The following is a 26,322-nucleotide window of genomic DNA, read 5'->3' as shown; positions in this document are numbered from 1 at the left end:
AAGAGTGAGTCATCCTATGATCTCTATGTGCCATGGCGACTAATGCAGCTTTCCTCTAACAGACGACCAGCAGAAATTTTAAATTCCTCACCACTACTCACGTAGAATATTACTTTACATGATATTTTTACATGATGTAACATAATTTCTTTTCCTTTCTAAATACATAAGCTAATGAGCATATGACCTTTCCCCATCAAAACCGCACCATGTTTTGTACACTTGTCTTTGCAGCCAGTAGTCCTGTCCCAGTGTATCCACTATACTGGAAACACATCAAACACAGATAGACACCTGGGTTTTTTTTAAAACAAGTGTGTCATCTCTTCCTTACCACAATGCCTTGACTGCCCAACTCTGTAACCCCAGGGATATTATTTATAGCTTATTTGAGAAAGAAAACCTCCCATGGTCTTCTAGAGAATTAATTGTTCCTAGCTTTTCTGGAGTGAATGGTTTTTCACTTATAATTTCAGTTTTAAATTTGTTTATTGCTTTGAAAAAGAGAAGTAAAATAATCTCCTCATTATAGCAAATACAGAACCAAATAATGGCGATCTCCTTATCCTGGGCATGGTGTGCTGAGGTCACAGCTCAGCTCAAGAGGGCTTCTTCGACTTTCCAGTTGGAGTTTTTCACTGACGAACACAAGGATGTTTGGGGCCTGTTTGCCAGCGATGATTCTCACACTAGGATTTCTGATGTGATCTCTCTCTAAGTTTATATGCACAACTGCAGTAGGAAGCTCAGAGGAAGTGCGATGATTCTACATCCGTGCTTGAAAGTGAGCATGGAAGATGTACCAAGGGTTGATCCCCCTTAGCCATTCCTTCACTGTTTATTAAAATGCCAAGAGATTTCGAGGGAAAAATGCCCTCGACCTCCTCAAGTTTTCTTTACATTTCTTTTTTTTATTGGATATTTTCTTTATACTCTGTTTTCCATGAAAAATTAAGGAACTGACTATGTCATTGGAATCATGGCCACAGCTCAGCATTCTTGTTCCCAACTCAAAAATCATATTTTGTAACGTTTCTCAGAAATCAAAGACCCATAGTGGGGAAATCCAATCTACAAAGCAAGCATATCTTCACAACAGTGTTGCAAAGGCCTTCTAACAAACTACTTATTTTCTCATGCTGTATCTTAGAAGTCAAGGAAAACACAGTATTATATCTGTCAGTAGAAGTGTCATCCATTTGAAATGTGAATACAAAGTAGGATTCTGTCATTTCTTTATTGTCGACCTTATAAGTGGCCCCTACATGCCTCTCCTTACAAAGTCATACCCTCTGTCCCTTATAAGCCTGCTACTTATGAAGTGGCAATTCTGTTAATCTTTGTCTGATTCTATTCTAGAAAAAAGACAGAAACTCTGGGAAACTTCCAAAAAATTACAGTTGTGAAAAATGTTAAGTCAATCTGACCAGATCTCTTTATTCCTTTATGATTTGAAAATAATGAAATAATGTAAAACTAAAAAACAGACTTAAAAATGAGCTAAGTTTGTTGTGAACAGAGTGAGTATCCTCAAATAAATAAATAAAATAATAGCCAACATGGGGCACAAGCTTAATATCCCAACAAATTGGTGGCTCTGGCAAGGGGTATCAGGAACTCGAGGACAGCCTTAACCAATCGAAATGAATACAATAAAGCAGCTACACAAGTAATAGAGCCTGATACTAGTGGGGTTTTTTGGTTTTGTTTTGTTTTGTTTTGTTTTGTTTTGTTTTGTTTTGTTTCGTTTTGTTTTGTTTTTGGTGTTGTTGATGTTGATGGTATTGTCGTTAAGAAACTCATGAGGAATTTCCTTAAGTGTTTGAAGCTGATAAACAACCTACTTGTATGAGATAAACAATATGTGAGTGGCTGTTACAGGAAATAGCACATTTGCTGCATTTGGGGCTTAAAGTTTAGTTAGCCATGGCATGAGTTATGGCATCATTATTTTCATGGTTATACTTTTCTAGGTCATTCAAACCACTATCTGCATGCGAATAACAATGAAATTCTCATTTAAAAACAAACAAACAAACAAAACTCAGAAATACCCACAAGTTATGGGTAAGGGGAGAGTCATAACACTCCAAAGCTTCACATTTTAGGACATCCCAGCCTCAGGAAAAATAGAAGCCATTGCTCTGAAAGTTCAGCCTGGAAGAGAATAAATGTTTTACTTAATGACACTGTAGCACACCTGGTGAAATGTCTTTAGAGCTTAACATACCTAGATCTATCAAACTCTTCTCAAGACATTGAAAACAGTTTCTTCAAAATGTCTTAGCCAGCAAGACTCAAGCACTGTTATTATTGTGGAAAACAAGATAAAAATAAATGGTCATCTTCTTTGCTGGCCTCAGCATGGTGCCAGAAGACCATCCTTCACTACTCAACCGATGAACAGCAGTGTAAATCTGTGCTTCTGCCCAGCTGTGATTTCCCTCGCCTCCCTAAAGTGTTGGAAAATCTCTCACTTGTCTCATTTATCCCATTATCTTTCACTTGAGTAGCCTCTTTGTAAAACTCCTACTTTCTCTTTGCACTGTTCTTAAGTGCAATCAGTTGCATTTTAGCAACCCAGTGTTTTTAACAAAGCCTTGACACATGCTGTGGCATGCAGAAGCATTTCCCAGAATTGTTAAATCCTCACAAAATTTATAGCAACAGCTGTAAGCAGCATAAAGTCCAAAGAAAAATGAAAACCAATGAAGAAGTGACAACTGTTTGGAACTGGAAAGGGTTATTAGGGTTCCAATGTATACAGTAAAGATATCAAACTTTAGATAAACAAGCATTAGCTCATACAAATGGGTTAGCAGAAGAATATTACTTCCTTTTTAAACTTACAAACTTTTGTTCACTTTAAGCCAAGATGTTGGTACTAGAATCTGATCTGGGAGAGACAGGAAACGTGACTGGAAACGGAGTAGAGATGTGTGGTCATAGGTAGCAAAGGTTCCCTCAAGTTGAGCTTGTGTGTGCACACAGAATGACTCCTTTGCACAGTTCCTTCCTCTAGTGCTGAAATGAAGGGTTGGGCAGAACAAAATAGTGTGTTATTCGATCCAGCCACACTATGCCAGGGTAGCTCAGTCCTCCTCGGGCAGCTCTGAGCAGTGGCATAGAGTACACCTTTAAAGTATAAGCCATGGGGCTGGAACCATGCCAGCAGCAGCAACCATGGATTACCAGTCATGAGCATGTGCTGCTCTTGCAAAGGACCCAGGCCCAACTCCCAGCACCCTCTTGACAGCTCACAATCCTCTGTAATTTCAGTTCTATGACATCTGTGGTCGCCTGTGGAGACCTCCTCTGGTCTCTACAGGAACCACAAATGCATTTGGTACATATACATGCATGCCAGTGAAATATTCATATACATAAAATAAATTAATATTTAAAAGGATTTTTTAAAAGTATCAATGAGGACAGAGGAGAACGGTTAACAGGCCATCTGTATTCTTGTTCTAAGAGGCCCCTAGCCAGTGTTTTTGCAATGTCCATTGAGAATTGGATACCTGGCTGAGGAAGGAAAGAGAGCTCAGAGGTTAAAAATCACTTACAGTTCTTTCAGAGGATGAAGATTCAGGTCCTAGCATCCACATGATAACTCAAAACTGCTTGTAAATTCACTTGTAGGGGATATGACACTCCCACCTGGCCTCTCCAGGCATTTACTGCATGTGCATGGTACACATGTAGACAAACATTAACACACACCTATGCATGAATAAAAATGAACAATTAAAAAAAAAGAAGAATGCCTCAGTGGTTTATAGAAGGCAATCCACTGAAACCCTGGGAAAGAAATCAGATCTGTGCACTGAGATAAAATGCTACTCATCAGTGACACTCTCACAAAGTCGGATGTTGTAATATGATGGCCTAGAAAACGTGAACAGGGGACCAAGAAGCATATACACTGGCTCTTCAAAGCCAGTGAGACTGATGCAGAGCCATTTGTGCGGAAAATCACTAGTTCAGAGTTGAGCATACCTCTTCTGGACAGAGACAGGGAAGGGCTCCTCTAGACCAAGCAAAGTGCAGTCATGGCTGTAAGGCTCTGATGGAGCTAGTTAGAGTGATGAGGAGTCTAGAGCATAAGGTACTGTTATTGCCTTGGAACACACTACACCTTTCTACGTGTCAATCACAGACCAGCATGTACGGGGGTGTATCGAGTATCTTTCTATATGTGTGTCTGATATTCAGCTGCGGCTCGTTTTAACTTGAGAGATCTGACAAAGCAACACCATCTGCCAGCCATTTTATTTACACACTAGGAAAGTTACTTTATTGCCTTAGGTGCTCTGGTTTTCCATGCTTGAGGGAAAGCCACCAGTTCCTTAGTTCAGCACCTGTTCTTTAAAGTTCAGTCTTGAGATAAGCATGGGTACAATTATGTTATTAGTCAGTCCACGGAAAGACTTGCTGAAAAGCTGTAGGGTATGAGACAGCCAGAAGACATACGATTGTAAAAATACTATTTGTTTTTGTGGTGCTGGGGGTTGAACTCAGTGTGAGCTTCACTACTGAGCCCTAGCCTTAGCAAAGGCACCCAATGAAAGGAGTGACCAAGCAGGTTGCTGCTGTCTCCATGTTTCTCTGAGTGTGCCCCATCGAGTCAGAGAAGCTGGACTGTTTACTGATTCCAGTTATTCACTGGTGGAAGGCTGGCATTGGCACCAGTGATAGCACCCTTGACTTGTATTGGCATCACTAAAGCCCTTTGCACTTGTAGGTGGCCATGCAGATGGAAGAATGATCTCCTCTCTATGGAAAAAGCCTCCAGGTGGAGTCAGAGCTGAAAAGAAATGAGCGGACACGGGAGTCCCTTCAGCTGCTGTGAACCCAGAAACTGGTTAAGAAGCTGGTTGGGCATCAAGAACATTTTCTGTCCACCATTTCTGTGAGATAGCCTGTCACAGGGTGAGTCTCTTTGAACAGTGAAAACAGCAACTTTTCCCTGGCATCTACATAAAAAGTTCGTTCCTAAAGACAAAGTAACTACAAAAGTGAGATTATTTTTGAAAAACAAACTTTGTAGACCCAAACTTCCCACGGACATTTTGTCTCCTTAATGAAAGACTCCTTACTGCTATTGGAGAGTAAACCTGGAAAGAAACCAATGTGCTTATTGCACTGGCAATTGAAGTATGTAAAATAACAACTGTTTGGCTTGGTTCCCATAATGCACACATGGAAATAGTTCAATTTTTTCTTATTATTTTTTACACTAATCATTGCTCTGGACAGTTACCAATTTGGAAACACTCGAAGATGAATTCTTTCTGATGAACAAAATAGATGCCAAAGACTGAAAATGTGAAGTTTGCCAAGGATAAAGCCTGGGAGGACAGAGACAGACTGCAAGGGAAACTTCTTCCACAGTGTTACAGATGCAACAAGACCACACTTAGTCATTTTCTGTCAATAGAATTGTAGCAGCATACCTCTCCCATGCCTTAAAGTGGGTTGAGTGCTGTTGCATCCCGTTTCCAGGGTAACTTCCTTGGAACAGTTACTGTGACATAATCTGCATGTGGGATTAGACTGTTGACAGAGATGGTCATTATGAGATGGAGACTGCCATGCCTCTAAGTCCTAGAATGAACCAAAACAGCCTTTATTGAAGAAGTAAGGAAATACCATTGTCTTCATATTGCTGAAAGTTACAACATCAGTTTCCCAGTTGAAAAATGAACTTTAAGTGTGTCCTTATGTATAGAAATATGAGTATACAATGTGACTACATAAATATGATTGCAATTTTCTTAAAGTGAACAATGCTAAAAGTCACAATGAGTAGCGTGAAACAGTAGGCTGTCCTAAAATAAAAGAGAGATGGACATGAAAAGAAAGTAACTTGAGGGTGTTTAAAATTTGAACAAAATTGAGAAAACTTACATATAATGGTTTTTTGTGTGTATTATATGTATGGGTATGCAAACATGTTTGTAAACCACTTCTAAATATGCTGGCAAAGTCTCAGCTAAAACAAAATATTCATTGTGCTCCTTTTATTTTCATTTGTATACTTCAAGTATTTAGTATTTCTAAGTATTTGTTATCCTGAGGGGAAAGATTGAGGATTAAGATAATGATAAGACATCGTACTTTACTTCATGTATTCTTATAATTATTGAAGTTTTTACCTAATCATTATCTGTATAACAATAGAGAATAAATTTGATGAAAATTGTTTCCAAAAGGAAAAGTTTCTAAGTAAAATGCACTATATTTGGTCAGAATGTATTTATTAAGGTAAAATTTTCTCATAGTTACTATAATGAATTAAAGTCCCATTATTCAAAATGTCAAAAGACATCACCCAGCAGCTGTTGAAATGCATACCATGAGGCCCCACCTAAGACCAGACCAGCAGTGTAGTCAGCTAACATGATCCCCAAGAGAACCTTGGACTTGTTACAGATACATTCCTCTAAAACATAAAGGATCTTGTTTTATGTTTCAATCACTTAAAAATAATTTGGAAAAACACTTAAATGTTTTTAAATATAAAAGATAATGTGTGGAAATAAGCTTTTCACAATATTAACTTTTAAAATGTGAGACAGAAATCCAAAACTTTTCAGTACGTAAAGAAATGAAATGTCACTTACCTATATTAAGAAAGCTAAAAAAAAAAAAAAAAAAAAAATCTTTGTAAATCCTGGTACTTTCCTTCTTTGTTCCCACTTCCCACATGGAGAGTCAGCCATGTCCAGATGGCTTGAGTCCTTATTCCCAAGGAACTCAATCAAGGATACTGTGGAGAAGAGGCCACATATGGCATGAGCTGACACTCTACAGAAGATGTAACTTCCTCAATAGAAACTCCCTGAACCAGGTGTGACTCTGTTTCTAACAATTCCTTACTGCAAGAGCATGCTTGGCCTGTGGTTTTCCTCATCCCACCATTAACATAAGGGAGTGCTTCTGTTGTCCTGGCAACCAGAAGCAACACACTACAGCTCCTATTGCCTGTGATACTGCTTTAGTCCTGTTGTGCTTTTAGATCCTCAAATGTTGTGGTCAAATGAATACAATGCTTTTACAGCTTGTCTCCCTCTGTCTCTGTTTTCTGTCTTTAGCTTATTTTATGTACATACATATATTTGTTGCATACTGTGCTGTGTAATATAAGGACATTTTCATACAGATGTGCATTGCTTGTTCTCCCCCATTAGTTCTCTGTTTACCTGACAACTTGCTTCTACAATCTATCTCTCTATCTATCTATCTATCTATCTATCTATCTATCTATCTATCTATCTATCTATCTATCTAAGAAAACATAGTTTCTGGGATTGGCTTAATTTTTACTCAAAACAGCCAGCACAGTAACTTGCTCAGCCTTTGATGTGCCTTTCCAGGATATTCTATTCACAAGACAACCTCATTTTGGAACTTTCCTCACCTGTCTTTCCTTCTTTTGTTCCCAGTTACATTAAACCCGATACCCTCTATTATTATTGCTACTAATGGTAAGCGACATGGACGTAAACTATGTGCCCAATCCTGTATCTTAAAATCGTGTTTTGCTTTGCTTTCAGTCTTGGCTGCATCCTGCAATCTTCTCGATTGTTCTAACAAAAATTTCTTGTTCTTTGAGAGAATCCTTTCTACTTTCAACTTTCTAGGTAGAATCCAGCCAGTAGAGTTAGTTACTATAGCCTCTTTCCATCCAGCACAGGGGTGAAGAGTTATCTGCTATGCAAAACTCTGGAGTGTCCCACCATTCTGTATAGTATATCAATTAATCCACCACTTCTGTAACTAATGCTCAGCAAAATTTTATTTGAATGGAATATTTAGAAAGGAGCGTGTGGAAATGACTCAGTCAATAAAATGTCCGTCACTCCAGCGTGAGATTGAGTGAGACATATGGATCCAAAAATCTCTTGGCTTGCCAGCTAGCAAGCCTAGCAGAATCCAAGAGCCTTGAATTTAGTAAAAGACCATTTCTAGAGAAAATATTTAAGTTTATTTAAAATTTAAAGAGTAGAGAATGGTCAAGGAAAGACATATGATGCCAGTCTCTGGACTCTACCCATACACAGATGTGCTTGTGCCCTAACATACACATGTACACATCCATAATAACAAGTACATGAAACACACACAAGTAATACAACATACTCACAAATGCCCAAAAGACTTAGAGTTGCTTTTGTGGTAGTGATGTCTTACTTACTTTTATATTGCTGTAATAAGCACCATGCCCAAGGTAATTTATAAAAATTTATTTGGGGCTTACAGTTTCAGAGGGTGAGTCCATGACCATTATGGTGGAGAGGATGGCAAAAGAAGGGTAGGCATAGCACCAGAGCAGAAGCTGGGTGTTCATACCTTGATGCACAGCCATGAGGCAGAGAAACCTAAGATGGAATCGTGTGGGCTACCAAGCCTATGGCCCCAGTAGTACACTTCTTCCAACAAAGCAATACTTCCTAATTATTCCCAAACAGTTCCACCAACTGGCACCCAAATATTCAAATATAGAAGCCACCGCACAAAAACCAGACTACATTCTCATTCAAACCACCACAAAAAAAATCTATTTCATAAAATTCCTAGCAAACACATATGGCACATAGTTTCCTTAATTCAAAATTTCTAAGGTTCCTTTCTCTACTGAAATTATGACTGATCTTCAAGAACAATAGTTCTGATATGTAGCATCCATTTTCTTGGATGGGGTCAGGGCTGTGCCTCATTTTGAGATATGTGTATCAGTCATTCACTCGAGATCTGCTGTTTGGAGTAACCCCTTTTACACTGAAGGTAGAGACGGGATCTTCCAGCAATATATAAGTGCAGATGGATGCTAAGTTCTGAATTGGACCTTGGAACAAATCCTCCAAATCTTTGCTGTCCTAAGTGTAGTTTGTGGACCAAAGACTCAACATCACCTGGGAGTTTGGGGAAAACTAGAATTCTGGGATTTTCTCCAGATTTATTTAAAAAAAATGAGATGTCTCATTCTATAAAATTCATCCTTTCATTTTTTAAAATTTTTATTAGGTATTTTCCCCATTTACCTTTCCAATGCTATTCCAAATGTCCCCCATACCCTCCCCCCCACTACCCTACCCACCCACTCCCAACTCTTGGCCCTGGCATTCCCCTGTACTGAGGCATATAAAGTTTGCACGACCAATGGGCCGCTCACTCCACTGATGGCCAAGAGGCCATCTGCTGATAGATATGCAGCTAGAGACACGAGCTCCGGGGGGTACTGGATAGTTCATATTGTTGTTCCACCTATAGGGTTGCAGATCCCTTTAGCTCCTTGGGTACTTTCTCTAGCTTCTCCATTGGGGGCCCTGTGATCCATCTAATAGCTGACTGTGAGCATCCACTTATGTGTTTGCTAGGCCCCAGCATAGTCTCACAAGAGACAGCTATATCAGGGTCCTTTCAGCAAAATCTTGCTAGTGTATGCAATGGTGTCAGCATTTGGAGGCTGATTATGGGATGGATCCCCAGGTATGGCAGTCTCTAGATGGTCCATCCTTTCCTCTCCAAACTTTGTCTCTGTAATTCCTTCCATGGGTGTTTTGTTCCCAGTTCTAAGAAGGGGCAAAGTATCCACACTTTGGTCTTCATTCTTCTTGAGTTTCATGTTTTTTGCAAATTGTATCTTGAGTATTCTAAGTTTCTGGGATAATATCCACTTATCAGTGAGTACATATCATGTGAGTTCTTTTGTGATTGGGTTACCTCATTCAGGATGGCGCCCTCCAGGTCCATTTGCCTAGGAATTTCGTAAATTCATTCTTTTTAATAGCTGAGTAGTACTCCATTGTGTAAATGTACCGCATTTTCTGTATCCATTACTCTGTTGAGGGGCATCTAGGTTCTTTCCAGCTTCTGGCTATTATAAATAAGGCTGCTATAAACACAGAGGAGCATGTGTCTTTCTTACCAGTTGGAACATCTTCTGGATATGCCCAGGAGAGGAATTGCGGGATCCTCCAGTAGTACTATGTCCAATTTTCTGAGGAACCACCAGACTGATTTCCAGAGTGGTTGTACAAGCTTGCAATCCCACCAACAATGGAAGAGTGTTCCTCTTTCTCCACATCCTCGCCAGCATCTGCTATCACCGGAATTTTTGATCTTAGCCATTCTGACTGGTATGAGATGGAACCTCAGGGTTGTTTTGATTTGCATTTCCCTGATGATTAAGGATGCTGAACATTTTTCCAGGTGCTTCTCAGCCATTCAGTATTTCTCAGGTGAGAATTCTTTGTTTAGCACTGAGCCCCATTTTTTAATGGGATTATTTGATTTTCTTGTCCACCTTCTTGAATTCTTTACATATATATATTGGATATTAGTCCCCTATCTGATTTAGGATAGGTAAAGATCCTTTCCCAATCTGTTGGTAGTCTTTTTGTCTTATTGACGGTGTCTTTTGCCTTGCAGCTTTGCAGTTTTATGAGGTCCCATTTGTCAATTCTCAAACTTACAGCACAAGCCATTGCTGTTCTATTCAGGAATTGTTCCCCTGTGCCCATATCTTCAAGGCTTTCCCCCACTTTCTCCTCTATAAGTTACACTGTCTTTGGTTTTATGTGGAGTTCCTCGATCCACTTAGATTTGACCTTAGTACAAGGAGATAGGAATGGATCAATTCACATTCTTCTACATGATAACCACCAGTTGTGCCAGCACCATTTATTGAAAATGCTGTCTTTTTTCCACTGGATGGTTTTAGCTTCCTTGTCAAAGATCAAGTGACCGTAGGTGTGTGGGTTCATTTCTGGGTCTTCAATTCTATTCCATTGGTCTACTTGTCTGTTGCTATACCAGTACCATGCAGTTTTTATCACAATTGCTCTGTAGTACAGCTTTTAGGTCAGGCATGGTGATTCCACCAGAGGTTCTTTTATCCTTGAGAAGAGTTTTTGCAATCCTAGGTTTTTTGTTATTCCAGATGAATTTGCAGATTGCCCTTTCTAATTCGTTGAAGAATTGAGTTGCAATTTTGATGGGGTTTGCATTGAATTTGTAGATTACTTTTGGCAAGATAGCCATTTTTCCTATATTGATCCTGCCAATCCATGAGCATGGGAGTTCTTTCCATCTTCTGAGATATTCTTTAATTTCTTTCTTCAATGACTTGAAGTTCTTATCATGCATATCTTTCACTTCCTTAGTTAAAGTCACACCAAGGTATTTTATATTAGAGTGAATTTTATATCCAGCTACTTCACTGAAGTAAAGCACAGAAAGATCCAACAAAGATAGAGAACTTCAGACCTATTTCCCTTACGAATATCAATGCAAAAATACTCAATAAAATTCTTGCTAACATCTAAGAACACATTAAAACAATCATCCATCCTGACCAAGTAGGTTTTATTCCAGGGATGCAGGGATGGTTTAATATACAGAAATCCATCAATGTACTCCATTATATAAACAAACTCAAAGACAAAAAACACATGATCATCTTGTTAGATGCTGAGAAAACATTTGACAAAATCCAACAGCCATTCATGATAAAAGTCTTGTAAAGATCAGGAATTCAAGGCCCACACCTAAACATGATAAACGCAATCTACAGCAAACCAGTAGCCAACATCAAAGTAAATGGTGAGAAGCTGGAAGCAATTCAACTAAAATCATGGACTAGACAAGGCTGCCCACTTTCTCCCTACCTATTCAACATTGTACTTGAAGTCCTAACCAGAGTAATTCAACAACAAAAGGAGATCAAGGGGATACAAATTGTAAAGGAAGAAGTCAAAATATCACTTTTTGCAGATGATATGATAGTATATATAAGTGACCCTAAAAATTCCACCAGAGAACTCCTAAACCTGATAAAATTCATCCTTTCAACGAATGTGATTTCAATGGGTGTTTCTTGTCTTGGCAACATGGGAGAATGTCGCCACTAACTCCAGAATATTGTCAGAACTCCAAAAAAGAAATCATGAATCCGTAAAGTCATTTCACACTTCCCTGTCTCCTAGGTAACTGTTAATCTATTGTCTATTCTGCATATGCCATATAAATTTATATGAATTTCACGTAACAGAAATGCTAAACACACTTTTCATATTTACTCATGTAATGAAATGTCATTCGTACTTTATTTTTTACAACTAGATAATATCTCTTATGACTTTACCACAACTTCTTTGTTTATTTCTTAGCTTCTGGGTATTTGGATTGTACTGACATAATTGCCTGTTATAAAAAGTGCTGTTATGAACACTCATGTAGAAGGTTTTGTGCATATATTTAAAATTTATCGTGCATATTCCTAGGAACGAAACTGTTTGGTATGATTTTGACCCTACATTTAAGTTTTGTGGCAGTATTCTGAGTGGCTGTACCACTGTCAGTTGCTCTCAGCACTAAGTAGGTTCTGGTTTCTACATATCCTCTTCAACAGGTGGCATAACCTTTTTAGCATCACCACTGAAGCTTTCTTAATTTCTTTTTATTTGTTGTGATAAAACACTATGACCAGGCCAATTTATAAGAGAAAATATTAATTGGGCTTACAGTTTTAGATGGTTAAAATCCATGACAGCAAAGCTAAGGCATAATGACAGGAACAGTTGAAAGCTTACATCTTGGTCCCTAAAAAGGAAACAGAAAACACAGAGAGAACACTGGGATGGCCCAGGGGGGTAGGGGGGAATGGATGGGGGATTTTCAGAGGGAAAACTAGGAAAGGGGATAACATTTGAAATGTAAATAAAGAAAATGTCTAATAAAAAATGAAAAAATCTTCTGGAGGTATCACCATCCCTGATTTCAAGTTGTACTACACAGCTATAGTAATAAAAAGTTCATAGTATTAGCATAAAAAAAAGAAACCTCAGTGTCAGGTCCCATTGCCATACCTCCAGTAAGGCATGCCTTCTCATCCTTCCCTAAACATGTCCACCAACTGGAACCAAGTATTTCAATATTTTAGCCTAATAGGTCCATTCTTGATCAAATCATCAGATAAACTGATTGGAAATGTGACATCATTATAATTTGAACTGGTGTTTTCCAAGAAACTGGTCCATCTTTCTTTCTTTCTTTTTTCTTTTTTTCTTTTTCCTTTTTTCTTTTCTTGAGACAGGGTTTCTCTGTGTAGCCCTGAATGTCCTGGAACTCACTCTGTAGACCAGGCTGGCCTCGAACTCAGAAATTCACCTGCCTCTGCCTCCCAAGGGCTGGGATTAAAGGTGTATGCCACCACTGCCTGGCCTGATCCATTTTTCATATTTATTGGCCATTTTATATATTATTTGCAGACATATAAATGACTATTTTTATTTACATATGCTGCATTGTTGTGTTCTATGTTCCACATACTGTAATCTAGCCAGATATATGATATGCAAGTATTTTTCACATTCTGTAGCTTGACATTTTACTTTCCTGAAGGCACCATGAATAGCACAGAAGTTTTCATTTTCATAATATTCAGTTTGCCCATTTCCTCCTTGGTTATTTACATATCAGGTGTCATGTCTAAGAAACCATACCTAATGAAAGGTCATGACAATTTATTTCTTTGGTTTTTTTGCTGAAAGTATTTTAAATTTTTTTCATATAACATATGAAGCTTTGAGAAAACATCATGTTTTCTCTTCTCCCAAAACCTCTCATCCCCTCTGCTTCCCTTCCCACTTTATTTGAGGTTTCTTCATTTTCGGTCTGTCTGTCATGTCTGTCTCTCTGTCTTTCTCTGTGTCTCTGTCTCTGCCTCTCTGCCTCTCTCTCTCTCTCTCTCTCTCTCTCTCTCTCTCTCTCTCTCTCTCTCTCTCTCTCTCTCTCTGGCCCTCAATTTCTCCAAAGAAAGGGGATAATATTTGATATGTAAATAAAGAAAATATCTAATAAATAAAAACAAAGAATACTATGAATTGCTTTTTAAATTATGTGATGTAATTCTAAGTCCATCCTTTTTCGTCCTTTTGCAAAAGCATGATTTATTGAACAGGCTAATTTGCCCCATATCATTGTCCTGACAACAGTCACAAATCTAAGAGTGTAGGTTTATTTTTGAGCTGTCAATTCTATTTCATTGATTGATTTATCTATTTTTATGCTATACTGCTTTCTTTATTATAACTGTATAGTAAGGTTTAAAATTAGAGAAATTGGTTCTCCAGTTGTGTTCTTTTTCAAAATTGGTGTTTTAAATTTTATTTTAACTGATAAAAGCAAATATGTACATATTAATATGATAGTATGTGAATTTCCCATGAATGCACACATTGTGTAATGTTTACATCAACCCAGTTAAACATATCTGCTCCACACTTATACATTTTGTAGTAAAAACCTTCAAAATACTAGCCTTCTGAATGCATGGCAAAGCCCTCATCTACCACCATGGCACCCTGGATGGGTCAGGAGCTGAATTGCACAGTGTCCATCATGGGTCATGGGTGTTATGTATAGTCAGCACAGCATAGAATTGCAGCACCCAGTGCTATTCCCTGACATCCAATGCCACTGCCATCCCAGATGACAAGATGACAGGAAGTCATTCTTTGTATGTATGAATTTTGTTCCATTTTATATATACACTACAGTTCTTCATTCAAAAAATATTTTACATAGTAGTGTAGGTGTGCATGTGGTGTATGTGTGTATGTGTGTGTCTGTGTGTGTGTTGTGTGTGTGTGTGTGTGAGAGAGAGAGAGAGAGAGAGAGAGAGAGAGAGAGAGAGAGGAAGGAGAAAGAATTGATGATGGAAGAGGAATGAGGAGAGAGAGGAGGAAGAATCAAGGATTGACCTTGCAACAAAGTGTGTGTGTGCATGTCAGAGGAAAACTTTCAGGATTCTCTCCTTCTAATATGAGTTCAGGGGAGAAAACTGAAGCCACAAGGCTTCCAAGGAATATGCTTACAGCTCATCCATCTCACTGACCCACATGTAACATTTCCTTTGTCCATCAACATGATGGACATGAGGTCATTTCCATTTCTCAACTATTAAAAATAATGCCCCAATAAAGACAGCAGTGCATCCATCTCACATGCTGATTTCTTTCCTTTGGATATATATCTAGAAATGGGACTACTGGAGAATATGATATCTCTCTTCCATTTTCTACATATTCCTAACAGTCATGCTATGTTTAGTCTTTTTAATATCACCCAGGGTGTCTCTTTCTAGTCCCTTTGTATATCTACATGCATTATAGTACTGGCTTGTTAATTTCTGTAAATCACATGTTTAAATCACATTTTGGAGATCACTGTGTCAACAAAATTAAGCCTTTCAATAAACATGGACTTTTTTTTAACCATTGATCGAGTCTTTGATTTCCATCAGCAATGATTTAGAATGTCCTTTTATAAGTCTTGTACCTCTTAGGTTATGATTTATTTCTATTTTGGGATAAAGTGGAATTATATTAAATTTTAATAAGTGGCCTTGCATCTTACAAAACTTCATATTCAGCAAGACCATTAATTTCATGCATGAAGACAGTTTAAAAGATAGTACTGTATAGAGAAACTCAGTCCAGTGGCATTTCAATACAATGTTCCCCTAATCCAGTGGCATTCCATCACAATGTTCTCTCATCCTGTTGCATAAATCTGCTAGCTTTCCGTTAGGGACCTGAAGGATCATTGTAACAGAAAACTAAGCCACTTAAAGGTTTTAAGTAAAGGGGATACAACGGGATAAGAATTATATGATTATTTTTATTTTATAATTTTTATATTTTATAATTTTATATTTATAATTATTATAATCTTTATAATAAGAGTGCTGTGATTTATAAGCAACGGAAATTTACTATTAAATAGCCATTTAATTTAGGACGCTATGATGCTAATTAATATGAATTAAATGAATAAGTACACGTCAAGTACACTCCTAGTGCTGATGACACCAAAGCCACTCTATGAAGCCCACTATGCAGCCTCATGGTTTTGTTGCTCAAGGTGTTTTGAAAATAAACATGAGAAATTGGCAAAGTAAAATGTTTTCTTTCCTTTGCTCAAGAACATCCTATCTCAAAGGACAAGCCAGTCTTTCCAACCATCTCGATCTCCAAACTCTTCTCATCCCACATAACTGTCCTAACATACCAGCTGCTCAACAAGTCCCAGCAGCAGCAGCACCATCTGGATCACAGACCCAACAGTGGGGCATAAACACTGCAGAATATTTGACTTGTTGGACTCTTATGGGACCTAATCCTTCAATTCTTATCAATACCTCGGGAATGTGTGCCATCATCCTTGTGCTACCTTGACTTTGTATCTTCTTTAGATCTGTCTCATTAGAAACTAAGAGGAAATTAAACAAAGATCCATAAGCTCTATTGGAATCTTCCACTCTATAATAAAATTTCAAAACTAATTTTCATTTTTGTTTGCCTTAATAATTGTACAAAATAACTGGTTTCATCTTGGCATCTCATACATGTATGTAACATAAGTGATCACCTTCAGGTCTTTAATATCATATCCTGTTCTTCCTTCCCAGTGTTCCTTTTCCCTACCTCCAACCTCCTTCCACCTTCACAAATTATCACTATTCTTTCACTTTTATTAATTATCAAAAGCAACTTAGCTGTAAAAATCACTTAATGGCTCCCTGGAGTTTGTAATTCCAGCAGTTAGAAGGCTGAAGCAGGAGGATGAAGAATTCATAACTAGACTGGGCTACAAAACAAAACTCTGACTCAAAACTTGTTCAGAGTTTATCACAATATAAATTACTTAATGATTTTCCTAAATGTCTGATGAACATTTTAAAATAATAAAAATGTGATAGAAGGAAAAGGTTTAAAAAAAACAATAGTTTTCTTTTCAAAAACTTCTCTATATGAAAATGTCTTAATTGGTTTGAACATGGGTTATTTTAAAGTGCAAAAACTTAGCAAAGAAAAAACTTTCCAGTGCAACAATCATTTTGCTGTTTGGCTTTACGTCATGGAAACAATGTCATGGATATTTCTGTTGAAGCTGGACAGGGTCATGGAGAAAGTGACAAAGTGTGCAAAAACACTCAGACTATCCCAGAAGTATGTTCTACCGCAAGCTCAGCCATCTAGTCATTTAGCAGCATTTGAGACAGCTTTGCTTGTGAGCAAAGAGATAAAAACAAACAAATCAACAAGTCCATACTCCATGATTATACCTGTATGCAGTCTCTGACCCAAAGCATTGCTCTAAATAATATAAAATGAAACAAAAATCAAATATCATTATAGGATACAAATATAGATATATACATCCTTTTAAAATTACACCAGTTTATTTTGATTCCCCCAGGAATTCAAATGAAAGAAATTATTTTCTATAATTGCATTAAGTTAATAATACTAGATTCATAGCTGAGCTTTGCCTGATCAAAACATTGAACATTTACCACACAATCATGTAGGATAGTAAAAGAAAGTGGGAAAAGGAGAGTTATCAATTAATATAGACCCATCTCATTTAAGTTAACTATAAACTCGGATTGTTACACCAAGAGGAAACAAGTGTTACAAAGTATGAAAAGACAGTGCTTGAATTCTATTTATTTAAAAGTCTTCACTGAGCTGAGAACTTTCCTCAAAAAAATCTAATTGTTTATTTGAATGTTTAATATACTTTAATTATTGCAACCAGAGAGAAGCACCAGCTAAAAATACATCGAGAATCAATACCTAATGAGCTTGAGATGGGCAAATATTTGTTTAAGAAAGATCTTAAATTGTTTAAATTGTTTAAATTTTTAAACAATCTTAATTTTATACTTTTTAAAGTATTATGCTTATAGTTTGGGATCTGTTATAGACAAATCATTTAAAGTTGTATCAGGTTTGCTTTTGTTTTTGTTTTTTGTTTTGTCTTTTTCCATGGGAATTCTAATAAGAGAAATGATTTTCTACAATTGCAGTTAGTTAACGGTTAATATTAATTTCACAGCCTAGCTTTGCCTGATCAAAACATTGTGGATTTACTGTACAGACAAGTAGGGTAGGTAAAGAATTGGAATCAATGAATATAGGCCCTTTATATTCCAGGTCAACTCTAACCTCTGCATGGATATTCCAATCCTATTTATATTATATAGCACACACACAATCAAGGATTTATTGAAGTAAATGAGCCAAATGAAAATGAATATTTGATATAATACCAAAAAAGGTCATTTTTTTTTTAGTCATTGAGAGACTTATCTCAAAATGGCTTAGAAATCTGAGAGTTTCATTTGATTCCGGTTCACTGAAGATGCAAGTTCTTGGGATTTGCTCTGCGGAGTTTGGGCTGGCTGACTTTTGTGCTGAAGCTCTCAGGACCAGACGATGTTTGCACACTTCCTAATGAGATGTGATCTAGACTATTTCAGCCAAATCCTGGAAACATTGTAACAGAGACCCAGACCTTAGCCAGCCAGCAGACCTTAGCACAACTGACTCCATGATGGAAGTACCATTCAAGCTGTAAAATTCAGGGAGTAGACAACCCCACCTGCCAAAACTAAAACAGAGGCCTAATCCATACAGTTCTGGGAAAGTCTCAAAATGTACTAACTTTGCTTTTTGGCTTCTGTAGTTCCACTTCTGGCCAACTGTTCTTGTTAACTGAAATATGTCAACCTAGAGCATGGTTTTTGTGTTTAAACATTCACCCTGAAAAGGGCTCAGTGCTATATTGGGATCCTGAACACCCATTTCGGTCAGTGGCAGGCTAATAAAGACTTTGTATTGGCTAAAACCCATGCCCCAGCCGTCCACTCTGTGAAAACCCCACAACAACATGGTCATCGTTTCATTAGCCCCCCATTTTTTATAGTTCCCATTTTCTTGGTGCTGATAGGATTAAAAGTTTTCATATACAATCTCTAGTCTATGCTAGGATTATTCTTTGTGTTATTAAAATATACAAGGCATATGTAGTCAATTATGATGGTTGGTTTTAATGCCTGTTTACCACAAATTAGAATCACCTGAGTAGGGAAGACACCTGAAAAAAATATCATCATTGCGTTGATGATTATGTCAAGAGATGCAGTCCACTGGGGACAGCACCTTCTGAGAGCAGTCCTGATAAAAGGAGCATGGCAGAAGAAACCTTGTCTCAACTGTTACAACTGTTACACTCTGTTAATTTACTCTGTTGTTGTTGATATTGCTGCTGCTGCTGCTGCTGATGATGATGATGATGAAGACGATGATGATTCCTTCTATAGTATCAGTACAAGCATTTCCAAGCTTTCATCCTGGACTGGGGACCAGCACCTCTCCAGGAACCTTCTGGATTTCTGTTGCCAGACTGAAAATGATAGACTGAGAAACAACCAGCTCTTGAGACCCCCACCCCAAGAAAGAGACAGTCACTGTGGGACTACTCCTACTGATGAGACACTCAGCCTCAGGACTGAATAACTACTGGCCTTCTCAGCTCTCAGGTGTGATTGTGCAGTTGCCACTGTTAAATTCTTATTGACAGACATTAAGTTTGTATAACATTTTGACTTATTTCATTTGTACACTAATCCCATTGATTCTACTCCTCTAGAAGACCCTAACTAATAAATAGATCAATGAAACCCAAGCCTTATCAGTATTAGCATGTGTGCTGGTTTGAAAGAAAATGGCCCCCATAGGTTCATAGGGAGTATGCGTATGTGGGGTATTCACTTTGGTGTTCAGTCTTTTTTTCTTCTGCCTGTGGATCTGGATGTAGAACTCTCAACTCCTTCTCCATCACCATTTCTACTTGCATACCACCATGCTTCCTGTCAAAACAATAATGGATTAAAGTCCTGAAACTGTAGGGCAGGCCCAACTAAATTTTTTTCTTTCTATGAGTTGCCATTGTCATGGTGTCTCTTCATAGCATCAGAAACCCAAACTAAGACAGCATGGAACCTATCAACTAGTCCTGATCACTAGTCAGTGATGCCATCTTAGTGGAAGACCTGTACCATGATGCCTCTCTTGATGAAGTCAACATTTAGTTCTACTGAAGTCCTGGGCAGGCAGGGAGAGCCAGATTTTTAAATATTTCCAGATGTGCAAATTTCAACATAACTCATGCTTTTCTAGATGTTATTCAATCTGACTCAATAGCACTTCTAGTCTAAGCCTACAAACCATAGACGTGTTTGTTTACTCATAAAAGTTATGGACTTCTGCTGTTCCACTGCTCCTTTGCTAGCCTAGTTTGCAGCTTCTACTCATTAGCTAATCTCAGAGATTCCCTTTGGAAATCCAGAAATGTTTAGATTCCCATTTGCTTCTCTCTAAGAGGATAAAAAATAAAAAGAAAGTGTCTAGCATTGCTTACTCATAGTGTTTGTTGGCTTAGAAGTTACATGGAGCCTCTTGTCTTTGGAAATCTCTACATGAGATGCAGTCACCATCTCTGTGGTCTGGAACACATTACACAGAGATAGTAACTGCTTCTCATCTGGAGTTGCTTGTGCAGACCTCTGGTCTCCTGGTAAAGCCTATTATATTTAGGTAGAGTTCAAGAGCTAAAGTGTAACAATCTCAACCATCTCTACTCTCCCCTCCCCAGCCACATCCCCTATTTATAATTCCTGCAGTTTGGACTGGGAGAGTAAGAAATCACACATTTCATAACAAATCTTCATAGAGTCTCTCCTTGATCAGCTAGACTGTGGGATGGTCTTGAGAAAGTCAAACCTGACATCGGCAGCATCACTTGTAACTGTATCCACAGATATCTTGTTGGAAACTGGGTGCTCTGCCCTACCCTGTTGCCAGGCCCTGGCCTCCCAGGTCCCCAGAATAAAAATCTACATGTTAACTAAGATCCCCAAATAATTAATAAGCACTTCAAAGTGCCATTTGGCCTGTTTTTAAGCTGTCAGTGCTCACAGAAACTAATTAAAATAAAAATTTAAAGATATGATTAAAATCAAATGTATTCCCAGCTAAAAACCAAGTCTGAAAGAGGCTCTTGGTCTCTAGGCAAAATTAATAAAGGGCCAATCTAAATATATCTTGGTTATTTTCCAAAAACTTAAATAATGAAATGAAAATGTTTCAAATTTTAAAGAAGAAGAAGCAATCCTTCACATATAAATTACAAAGGAGATTTCATCAAATCTTCAATAAAAGTACAATGCCCATTCACTGGAAGGAAATGGATGGTGTTTGAGGGTAGCAGGAAACATTTCTGGTTCTCAGAAAAAAAAAAATCTTCATACCAGGAATTCAAATCATAACTACAATACATATCAGGGTAAAATAAACATATTCACAGATTGCAAAAATCTAGAGAATCTAACTTTCAAGTATCCAGCTGAGGCAAATTTTGCAGACACAACTTTCATCACAAGCAAATGATTCAGACAGAACTATTAATGGCCTAAAATGAAAAGAAGAAGGTACAGTTGGACATGATGACATGTGCTTGTAATCTCACTTAAGATTGGAGGCTAAGTCATAGGGCTTGTTTGAAATTTGTAAGGTTTAGGCCAGCCTGGAAATTTTGAATATTTGAATATCTGGAATACTGGTTTGTTTATTGTTTTAAAGCAAAGAAGTTTTCAGTTTAAATTGTTGAACCACATAGCAAAAACAACCAAACAAACAAACAAACAAAAAACCAAAACAAAACAAAAAAACAAACAAAACCAAAAACCCCAGCCAAGCCCCTCCCATACATGTCTATAATCAATTTTTCATCATACTCCTGGGAACAGAGTATGTTGTCATTTGTTCCTCCAAAGTCATCACCCAAACTTCATAGCTTAAAAAAGCAAAAGCCATTTCCTGATTTCCGTGGATTCAGCTTCTCTGAAAGTTGAGCTGGCTTTATATTTCTCCTGCTGAGATTAAAGATGGTGACCTCCAGACGGCAGACATGGGACAGCCACCAAGACTGCAGGGCTGTTGTCTGGAAGCTTCAGTTCCTCACTGTCCTCAGATCAAATATTCCAAGGGTTAGAAGCTATGGTGACTTTTAGGACCTCATCTCTGATGTTCCACTGTTCTATCCTCTACAACATATTAGAAACAAGATATATTGGGTGTGAAAGCTACTTGAACTGCATGTTTCTCAATGGAGAGGTAGAAGATAGTATAAACAATTCAAATTACCTCAATATTATAACTATTTTTACAGCAACACAAATTCCTATCTTTTCTCACATTTATATGGACAATCAGAAATGTTGCTGGAATAGCCAGACTTGAATACCAAAACCCATCACCATGACTCTACCCAGGATAGAAGATATGCTACTTACTTAGCAGTGATAGACCAAAGTCAGAACTTAGGGGTGTCTAGAAACAGCAGCAGGTAAAGTAAAAATCACTAGCAATACAAGAAAAGTATAATTGAGTATTTTTATTTTAGAGGATATATATATATAAGAAAAACATTATTGAGAATTCTTATTTCAGAAGACTTAATATATTATGAACTGAACCAATTTAAAAAGAAATCAAGTATAGGGGACAATGGAATAATAAAAAAGTTGATTAAATGTATTCATTTCATTTCCCAGATAATGTACTTTTTAAATATGTTTTATGAATTATTTCTTAAAATCAGTAAATAGTCACACTATCTGATTATTTATTATGGTAGTTTGAATATGCTTGGCCCAGAGAGTGACGCTATTAGGAGGTGTGAACTTGTTGGAGTAGGTGTGGCCTTGTTAGAGGAAGTGTGTTACTGTGGAGGTGGGCTTTGAGACCCTCCTCCTAGCCATCAGGAGACAGTTTTTTCCTGTTTGCTTTTGCAACAAGAGGTAGAACACTCAGCTCCTCCAGCGCCATGCCTGCCTGGATGCTGCCACACTTCCTGCCAGGATGATATGGACCAAACCTCAGAACCAGTAAGCCAGTCCCAATTTAATGTCCTTTGTAAGAGTTGCCTTAATCATGGTATCTCTTTACAGCAATGGAAACCTTAACTAGAACATATATCAAATGTAAATTATTTCAAAATGATCAACAGTTTAGTTAATTGGAAATTAAGCAACATACTTCATCTTGGCATCAAGGAGAACACCACAAGTAGCATTACCATTCAGCATGAAGCAATTAAAAGACGACGTAATACTAAAACCAGGAGACATGGATGAAACCCTGTTCAAGGGAAGACATATATAGCCTTTAGGACCTATATTAATAAAATGTGTCGGAGATAAAAGTTTCTAGCCCCCAAATTTTTTAAAGCATATAAAATGAATGATTTTATTAAGAGATAATAAAGATAGTTGAATTCAATGAAATTAAAAGTAACAAAATACATTAGAGAGGATTTATAATAAAAGTTCCTTCTTTGTGAAGATCTATAATAGAGCAGAACAGCCTTTGTGGTTCTGATTAAAGAGAAAAGCTTCACCCATGATTAAGAAGGTAGAAGACGGGGCTGGTGAGATGGCTCAGTGGGTAAGAGCACCCGACTGCTCTTCCGAAGGTCCAGAGTTCAAATCCCAGCAACCACATGGTGGCTCACAACCATCCGCAACGAGATCTGGCGCCCTCTTCTGGAGTGTCTGAAGACAGCTACAGTGTACTTACATATAATAAATAAATCTTTAAAAAAAAAAAAAAGAAGGTAGAAGACACAACCACACCATCTGAGAAGCTACAAGAACTATGGAAGAAACTGTATCAGTCATATGTCAGTCAGTTTGAAAACTTGCACAAACCGTTATAGTTACTGGCAATGAACTTTTTCATGCATAAAAATGTCAAATAGATGCATGAACTGGACATGGTGATTAAGAGCATATCATTAGAAATGCAGACCGAATTATTCCCTAGTTATTCTGTCTGTCTTTAAGTCGTAAGTAATCCCACTTGATCTATTTCAGAATGCAAAAAAGAGAAAAGTCTTAGGAATAAATGAGACTATTCAGAAGAATCGAGACTCAAACTGTGAAAATGTGCTCAGCACGAGCTTCAGAGATATTTCTTCCCCATGAGATCCTAGAATAGCTTTTCTCTAAGCCAGAGAACGAGTAGGTACTTATCTGAATATAATTATGCACAAATTATTCATATTCTAAAGGAATCATTTTCAACCCTCAGTGAAGACATGGCTCAGAACTGCTGCGATGTAAGAGTCAAGGTAAGCGGCCAGTGGACGTGTTAAATAGTGCTTTATGTTGTCCGCCAAGCCATTCCTCACGTCAAAGTTGTAGGACATGTTTTTATTTATCAGTTGAAAAGATACCCAGTATCTGTTGTTATGTGATTGTTTTTTATACAATAAACAGTGTTTTGAGTCCATGTTCCTTCCCCATAATAAAGTAGTACATCCTGTAACAGGGGAAACATTAAAGCAAGGGTAGGTTTTAGGAGAGATAAATAATTTTGTAAAGAATTGTGACAAGAAGACAGCAACAGTAAGAAACCTTTGACAGCTTTACCTTGATCCTATGTCAACATACTTAAAACTCAGAAATTTTAGAAACTTTAGAAATTTTATTTCTAATTAACTATGTAACTGGCATGACTTTTGAGTTACCAATAATCTTCTAATTTGAATTAAATAATAGGCTATGCATCCACTACTTAAAGTTTGCTTTCCAGGCCAACAAACAAAACTTTAAAGCTTTTGGTAGCAAATGCAGTTTACTCATGGAGATTAAGTGACAATTTTTAGAAACACATGTGAAATAATTTAATAGAATCAATTTTATTAATCAAATGTTTGGGGATATGTTGAAGATCAATAATAGCTGCTTATTTTCAATCAGGTTGGATAGTTCTAATTTGAGGATAACATATTACTTAACATCAGATAAAGACAGAACAAGGTAGGTTAATGGATAATTTAGCCGGTGCTCTGATTTGTATCCACACGTTATGTTGGTAGAAGCTAAGTGTTACATTCTGTCAGCCTCCAGTCAGTAGTTCTGATGTAATTACCATTCTGTTCCCTTGCATCTTCTAAATGTTTCCTCCAAAATGTACCAGATTCAGAACTTCCTGCATTTCAGAATTAAACCTGGCTACCACTGATATCAGCTGTGTCATCAAGATAAGGAGAACAAATTATCATCTTACTATTGTGTACAACCTATGACCCAGGAATTTCCCTGATAACAAAATACCCTTGAGAAATTCTTCAGCTTATTTTCTAAATGTTATGCACAAACATGGTCCAGAAGCTTTGCTTTAATGCCCAATATTGAAAATACCTTGATTATCCACCAATAGTAGTGCTGATTTAAACGGAGCACAAAATAGGAATACAGTGGGATAGTGTGCCACAATCAAAGCACCAAGTGTGTGTGTCTGTGTGTGTCTGTGTGTGGTGGGGGTGGAGTAGGGGGTGGTAATGGTGGTATTGTTGTTGTTGTTGGGACAAGGGTCTCATTAAATTCAGGCTAGCCTCAAACTTACTATAAGACCTAGACTCCTGCCTACAGCCTCAAGTGTAGGAATCCTAGACATGAGTTGCCACAACCAACTAATTTCTCCATTTTAATAAAATGTATATTCTATCATAAATGCACATTATTTAGGGAACCATTCACAGGAAGGAACACATTTCTGGATGCTAGAGAACATTAAATACAAAATTCAGACAGAGGACAGGAAGAAAGGGTACAGTATCAGGAAGAAATACACCGGGTCCAGCGGCAAAACCCGGCCTTTATCTTTTCTTTCTTTCTTTCTCTACCCCTTTTTTAGAAGAGTCCCTTCTTCTAAGAGTTTTTTTCCAGCTTTCCTTTTCTTTAGTCACATGCACATTGTGTCTTCACACTATTTTACTGTCTATATATCCTTTCGTATTTTTGTGTGAAATAGTCCTTAAAATATTTTAAAAACACTTCTGTGTTAATAAGTAGTCAGAGAGCTTTTAATTAGAAACTTTCCCAAGGTATTTATTTCTTCTCTCTCTCTCTCTCTCTCTCTCTCTCTCTCTCTCTCTCTCTCTCTCTCTCTCTTCTGAGACAGGGTTTCTCTGTGTAGCCCTGGCTGTCATGGAACTCACTTTGTAGACCAGGCTGGCCTTGAACTCAGAAATCTGCCTGCCTCTGCCTCCCAAGTTCTAACCATGAATGTTTGGGCTGGAGTTAGGAGTGAACAGCTAAGAGTACCTGATGTTCTTGCAGAGGACCCGTGGGTTTGGTTCCTAGCACCCATATGGCAACTCATGGGCTTTTGTAATTCCTGTTCCAGGGGATGCTTGGCCTTCTTCTAACCTCCATGAGCACTTCCTGCACATGGCGACTTAGATGCCTTTTGGAAAACCCTCATACATGTTTCAATTTTTCAAAATGTGCCTCTAGAAGGATAGGGGGGATGGCTCTTAAATAAAATTATTTCCATATTTACTTTCACGTATTTAATAAGTTATTTTAGGGATGAATACTCAAAACTCATTTCT

The 26,322-nt window shown here is 37.6% G+C and overlaps 1 long non-coding RNA gene across 1 annotated transcript; it reads right to left on the bottom strand.

The window, feature by feature from the left end:
* Nucleotides 1-2,107: 2,107 nt before the first annotated feature.
* LOC110290545 (uncharacterized) lies at nucleotides 2,108-5,528 on the bottom strand. The gene is made up of 4 exons (XR_002377453.3): nucleotides 5,457-5,528; nucleotides 3,567-3,723; nucleotides 2,851-3,024; nucleotides 2,108-2,157 (listed from the first exon to the last, which is right to left on the bottom strand). It is a non-coding gene; the product is annotated as an uncharacterized LOC110290545 (long non-coding RNA).
* Nucleotides 5,529-26,322: the final 20,794 nt, after the last annotated feature.

Source organism: Mus caroli, unplaced genomic scaffold, assembly GCF_978045245.1.
Source record: "Mus caroli unplaced genomic scaffold, Mus_caroli_1 scaffold_2, whole genome shotgun sequence".
Classification (NCBI taxonomy): domain Eukaryota; kingdom Metazoa; phylum Chordata; class Mammalia; order Rodentia; family Muridae; genus Mus; species Mus caroli.
This window is presented reverse-complemented; position numbering and strand designations above follow the sequence as displayed.